Below are 6,122 nucleotides of genomic sequence, written 5' to 3'. Positions count from 1 at the left end.
CTGGACAGCCCACTCACCTTTCTGTGAAGACTCATCCTGTCTAATCGCCTTTTCTGTGAAGAAATTCGTCCTAATGTCAGCCTTAGAGGTGGCGCATTATAAGACTATGTTCCCTGGTCTTGTATCGGGTTGCCTGTGAGCAGATGCCGACCCCATCTGGCTATAGCCTCCTTCCAGGTAGTTAAGTGATAAGGTCCCCCTGAACCTTCTCCAGGCTTTACATCCCCAAATCCCGCAGCTGCTCCTCATAGGATTTGTGCTCCGAGCCCCTCAGGGCGGGCTGGGAGGGAGAGGGAGAGAGCTGGGGCCCTGCGGGGCTGCGGTGGCCCTGCGGCTGTTCCAAAGCCCATTCCCGGTACCAGCCCGGCTGCTGCTGAGGGGAAGAGGCGCGGGCCAGGGCTTCCAGAATTACGTTCGCTAAGAGTTAAATGCGCCCGACAAACCCGCCCGGAGCCGCTCTCCAAAGTCCTCTCCGGACGCGAGCAGCAGGGAAAGTAAACACAGACGGGTTCCCTAAACTGAAGCATGTGCGGCAGCAACCTGAGAAAGCTCAGCCGCTGTGTAAATAATGAAAGCTCATTGAAACTCCCGCTCTTCTGCACCCTCTGCGAGGGGCCTCAGAAGAGGACATAAGGAGGCAATACCCATTTGTGCTCCTTCCACACTGAATCCCTTTTTAGTGGAAATTTCCCCCAAGTTTGTAAGCGCTTGTTGTGAACCTAATGCTTTCCCAGAAATCCTTTAACTTGAGCATAGTAATAAGCCGCATTATCTCAGTATCTCATTAAAAACAGGAAAAATAACTCAGCTCAAACCCCAGAGCTGCATTACTGTTACGGAACGTTCGGAGAGTGTTTAATGACACAATTAACGAAACAAGGCCGGGGGTCATTAGCTGAGGGGAAGCAGTCTGAGCATCTATCAATTACAGAGTTAGAGACAACATGCAAAGAAGTGAACACGAGCCGTGGACAGCAGGAACTTAAGGTTTGACGTCCATATATGTTTGGGCTTTAAGAGAAAAAAGTGCCTAATGGACCTCAAGGGGTGATAGCTATTTAGTAAGGACAGGTGACAAACCTTCGAATAACATTAGGTCAAGCAGGCAGGATCTGTCTTGAAGAAGGGTCTTTTTTGTCTAAAGAAAAAAAAAAGACAAAAAAATAAAAACACTAGGGGTCAGTCTTGTTCTAGATCTGAGTCTTCCTAGTGTTTTACTTACGAGGCAGATTTTAACCAAATAATTGGAATCATTTTCTCCTTACAATGGCGTCAAGGATTATGGGATATATATGAGCTGTATGTGAAGAATGGAGGGCAGCAGCTGGAGACAAAGTATCTTCTTTTATAGACTAAAATAAATTCTAAAATAATTTAAATATGTGGCAGAGGTTTTTTTTTCCCTGACATATTATACTACCGTGCATTTGTGTGTGTTTTAAAAAGATACCTCCATTTTAAAGGTGAGTTTTATATTTTTTATTAACTTCTAAAACATACAGATCAGGTCTAATCACCTTCTGCTCCTAGAGAGTAGGAAACTGATTCTATATGTACAAATACAATAGTACATAGAATCTTACATATTAACATTTTTTCTAAAAGTTTTCATTTTATGTTGGAGAAATAATCACTCTTCAAAACCCCTATAATCAAATGCAAATCATCAATGACTTGAACTTTTTTTTAAGGTTAAATTTTGTGGGGAAATACAATGTGTAACAATCTTTCTGTTTAATGTATTTTTACTGGATAATTACCTTCATATAGCTTTTTTTTCTGCAATAGAACTCCTCTCTGTGCACAAGAAGATGCAAAGAGGAAGATGAGCAGACAAACCTTTGTGATTCTTGTGGCATTAAAAACACAGGACAGTTATTTTAAGTGAAATCATAATGCAAACTGAATTATTTTTGATTCACATGTTTAGCATCCCAGTTGTGCCTACCTGCATCTCAGGTCTACTGAAGAAGACCTTCCCTGGAGAATACCTCATTGTCCCTTACCATGGATTTCATCTAGGATGTGAGACTTATTTTGTAAAGACTTCATTAAATATTTCTGCTAGGCTTTGCATTTACAGGTAGAAATAGAAAATTCTCAGTACAATTGATATTTCATATGTAGGTAAATAGCATGCTGAAGCAGGATCACAAATGCTGGTCATGTTTCTGTGGTACCAGATACCTTGTTCAACAGATAGAAGTGTTGCCATCATAATTTTTACTAAAGCTTACTTTAATGCAGCCTTGACTGCACTGATCAGCTTTAATGAGTCCCAACCTGCCTCACCTGAGGCCTGCCGCCACAGCTTTTTCCTGTGGGCCCAGGAATCCATTCCAGCTCTGCCCTGCACCTTCAGTTCCTTGCTGAGCTAACTGTGGGAGCTCACTGGGGACCAGCTGCTTCCTGAGGGGTGGATATATTGACTGACCAGCAGGGCAAGGATGTAATGAAGCCCCAAAGGTTATAGCCAGTGGGATTCCACAGTTCTATCCAGAAAAGAATGATGAAATTCTGAACCTTGAATGGTGCTCTGAGCCCTAAAGGCTAATGCACTCTATTAATTCCAGCTTTTTTCCTTATGCTTTGAAGTAGTGACCTTGTCTGCCATGATCTAATTCTCATGACTCACTGTTCTAGATCCTTTCTCTTTCCTTTGTTGGTCCTGTTATGTGAGCAAATACAGTGCCACAGGGTAAGCCAAACTTGCTGCATGCCAATTGCTTTGTGGTAATATTAAATGTAGGTCATTGGATAAAAAATGGAAGTTGATGCTATCCTGTTAGGCGTTCAAGGGCTTTTATATCTGATGTGTCTGGTTGGTTCCATTTTCTATATTTAAAACATAAAATAATGTTTCATCCATAAGCAAGCTATCATTATGCAACAGAATCTGAGCTTATGTCCACCGCATTCCTCCAAAACTTGTATATGTATATGTCAGCTATAAAATTGTATATACATTTTTGAATAGTTAATGTTTTCAGTCAAAGAGGAAATCAGTAGCCCTTCTGCTGCTTTTGGAATCCTGTCTGTTTTATGAGGTGCGGAGAAATGAAAAATATAAAGTAGTTATATACAATACTTTTATATGTAATTATGTATAACACAGGTAATTACCCAAGATGTATCAGTGGCAACACTTCATATTTGTCATTTTTCTTGCATTCAATCCCAAAACAAGTTTAATTGGAAATGGATTAGTGAATTACCTGAGCTGCATAACTTTTATGAGTCTTCTAACTGTTATTTTTATCTTTGTTTCCCCTTTTTTTTCCCCCTCTTGTCAAAAAAAGAGGAAACAGTTCTTAGATTCTCTGTTCTGGGATCAAAAAGTTACTCCAGGACCAAAGTGAATGTAAGTGGACATCAAAAATGAGGATAGTGATTTAGGAATTGAATTAGAATCTCAGGGGTGTATCTTCCTTTACTTACACACTAAGTTGAGAGGTTTGAAGTCAGTTTTAGTAATACAGCTTTTTCATTTGAAACATGGAATCAGAGGAAGGCTTGGGTTGGCAGGGACCTTGAAGATCATCTAATTCCTGCTGCCACTTCAGCACTGCCATGGGCAGGGACACCACCCACTAGCTCAGGGTGCCCAGGGCCCCATGCTGTCAGCCCTGACATAACAGGACAATTAATGACTAACTCTTGTCCTACCATTTTCAGAGGCAAACTTTGTTGGACTGCAAAACAGCAGTAAAATGTAATCCAGGGAATCAGTTTAACTTTGCTGTTGTATATTTAAAAAAAAAAAATCTCACTGAGCACTAGTGTTCAGACAAAGACTGAAAGAATTGAGCTGTATTAACTATGTTTTAGGAAAGCTGTCTGCAATGTGTTAAACAAAGGTGCAAACTTATGTATTAAACATTTGCAACAGAAATATATTTTTTTTATGTCTTGGAATTTGAGGGTATGGCTCTTTTAATAGCAACTAGAAGCTAGTCAGGAGATTGCAGAAGTTATGTAGTCTGAGTGTTCAACAAGCAGGAGGTATCAAAAATGGAAGGCTTATAGTCTTTTGCTCATGTATGTTTTTGGGGTTTTTTTTTATGAAAAGGAAATTAGTTCATATATCTGAATAGCAAAGACGCAAACCTGTGTACAGTTAATCAAAGATTTATAAAAACTGTAGTGACATGACCACCTTCTCTCACAAATTTTTTTAACCAAAAATTAATGCATCAATAATAATTCAAGCAAAAGTGTATGCACTTTCTGGTTAGATTTTTGATTTTTATTTTAAACTGGTTTTGCTATCTACTGCTCCAAGTTCAGACACATTCTGTAATTTACTTGTGTTCCAGGTGATTCTCACAAAACCCATATTTGTATAGTACGCATTTAGATTATGCTTTGTGACATCCTTGTTTTGTCATTTTTAGGTGATTCCATGATCAGTTACAATGAAAAAAAAAAAAAGCTAAATGCTCATTGAAACATTCTGGCATTATCTGCTGAAATTCTGTTCTTGATACTAAGTTGGGTTTTTTGAGTAATGAAACTAATGAACTTGAGTCACCTGTAAATTTATTTTCTGTTGTTGCATTTTGGTGCATGAGATCTGATTGAAACTTTTCCGGGGTTTGAAATATTGTCTGAGAAGTCTTGTCTGGACTGAGAATACTTCACCAGTGACAAATTTTGTTCTGCTAAAACATCATCTTGTACCAAAGTCTCAAGTTCTTTCCCTCTAAGGCCCCAAAATACATAAACAGACTGCTTGAAGATATCTCAGTAGTTTATTCCTTTTCCAACGTATCTGAAGATCTGTTCTTCTCTGCTCTGCCCATACAGGTGTCTCAAGTCTCTATCTACTCCTTCATTCAGGTCCAATGTTTAATAGAACAACCATAAATGTTACTGTCCACCTGTGTGATAACTTCTTGTCAGTACTTGTAAAACCATTTGCAATTTTCTTAATTTACTTTCTATTTTCACTTAGTTTGTTCTATTTTTTTCTGAGGAAACAATGTGTTAGGACTTTGCTCCAGCCCTTGCTCTTCTCTTGATTGTCCTAATAAGCTTGTCAATTTAATCAATATCTTACATATAATTAAATTCCTAGGCTTTTTCTCAAATTGATGACCAGATAGATAAGGTATTATAAAATATTAACAGAGTTAAACTTATGTGTGAGTACATGTCTTAATCGGACAATTAGCAGTGGCATGTCCCTATGTCCTAGTCACAGAAGAAGTTCCAGCAGCATCCTGGACTCTAGTGCCAGTGAACAAAGAAACTGTACCTTGTCATTCCATTGTGCAAGGATCTATTTCTCACCTTTTCTTATTAATACTCTTTCTGGGCTAAACATCATTGCTCTGCTTAGCATGTCTCAGCAATTGTGATCATTTTCATTTATACATTGCATTTCTCAGTCTTCATTTCCTCTCCTTCCTGAAGTGCAGACTTTCAGCCTCTGGAGATTTAGAGTCTCTCCTTTTCTCCTGGAAATCAAGGGTTTGTTTCCCCATCCCAAGGTCTTATCTTCTTACATCTTTACAGTGTTCCTTTTCCCCACTGCCTTCTAGGTATTCTTCTGCCATGATCTTTTCTATTTGGGAGTGTTATTCTTAACAGTTCTTTGTCTCTCTTTGTCCTCACCAAGGTTTTTCTGTTTTCCTTCTGCCCTACCCTTAACTGACACCTGATAATCTTCCTCCTCAATTGTGATAGTCCTCAGGGTGCTCTTTTTTTAAACCCACCACTGGCAAAGTGGAAGCTTCTCACCCAAGAAGAATGGCAAGAACTGCCAGGAGATCAGACTGGAAAGCTGCCTGCCTTTCCAGGTAGGGGCAGCAAGCAGGGCAGAAGCAGCCTCCTGACCCCTCTGGCTGGCTGCAAGTCAGTAGGGCCTGAGGTGGAGCCTCAGCATTTCCGTGGGGTCTCTTGCACTGCCTGCAGTGACACATCAGAGGGGTGTTGGGCAGCTCTTGGCTTCTCTCATGTGTTCTTTCTCCCTTTTCCTCTTTTCTACCTCTTACTTCACCCTACTTGGCCTTCTCCTACTTCTTCTCTTCTAGACTTGTTTAAACGTGTCCACAAACAGTTTTCATCTCGTATAACACTTCACTGAAGCATTCTCTTTAAAAATCCCATTATCTTAATAG

Source organism: Camarhynchus parvulus, chromosome 4 (assembly GCF_901933205.1).
Source record: "Camarhynchus parvulus chromosome 4, STF_HiC, whole genome shotgun sequence".
In the NCBI taxonomy this organism is placed as follows: Eukaryota; Metazoa; Chordata; class Aves; order Passeriformes; family Thraupidae; genus Camarhynchus; species Camarhynchus parvulus.
Note: the sequence above shows the minus strand (reverse complement) of the source record.